Consider the following 1,015-nt stretch of genomic DNA (forward strand, 5'->3'; position numbering starts at 1 on the left):
TTTGGATGTTAATCTTGCTGATAATTCTACAAAGAAACCTTTGGGGAGAGTTGATAATGTTCGCATTACCGTTAACAATAACCTTGTCCCCGTTGATTTTGTTGTCTTGGATATTGAATGCAATGCATCTTGTCCCATTATATTGGGAAGACCTTTTCTTCGAACCGTTGGTGCTATCATTGATATGAAGGAAGGTAACATTAAATATCAATTTCCTCTCAAGAAAGGTATGGAACACTTCCCTAGAAAGAGAATGAAGTTACCTGTTGATTCTATCATTAGAACAAATTATGATGTTGATGCTTCGTCTCTTGATAATACTTGATACACACTTTCTGCGCCTAGCTGAAAGGCGTTAAAGAAAAGCGCTTATGGGAGACAACCCATGTTTTTACTACTGCACCTTTATTTTATATTTGAGTCTTGGAAGTTGTTAATACTGTAGCAACCTCTCCTTATCTTATTTTGTTGCATTGATAGTAAGGTTCATACTAGATTTGGATTACTGCGCAGAAACAGATTTCTTTGCTGTCACGAATCTGGGCCTAATTCTCTGTAGATAACTCAGAAAATTATTCCAATTTACGTGAGTGATCCTCAGATACGTACGCAACTTTCATTCAATTTGAGAATTTTCATTTGAGCAAGTCTGGTGCCTCTTAGAAATTCGTCTTTACGAACTGTTCTGTTTTGACAGATTCTGTCTTTTATTTCGTATTGCCTGTTTTGCTATGCTTGATGGATTTTTCGGTTCCATTAACTTTCAGTAGCTTTGTGCAATGTCCAGAAGTGTTAAGAATGATTATGTCACCTCTGAACATGTAAATTTTAATTGTGCACTAACCCTCTAATGAGTTGTTTTGAGTTTGGTGTGGAGGAAGTTTTCAAGGATCAAGAGAGGGGGATGATACAATATGATCAAGGAGAGTGAAAGCTCTAAGCTTGGGGATGCCCCGGTGGTTCACCCCTGCATATATCAAGAAGACTCAAGTGTCTAAGCTTGGGGATGCCCAAG

Source organism: Lolium rigidum, chromosome 1 (assembly GCF_022539505.1).
Source record: "Lolium rigidum isolate FL_2022 chromosome 1, APGP_CSIRO_Lrig_0.1, whole genome shotgun sequence".
NCBI lineage: Eukaryota > Viridiplantae > Streptophyta > Magnoliopsida > Poales > Poaceae > Lolium > Lolium rigidum.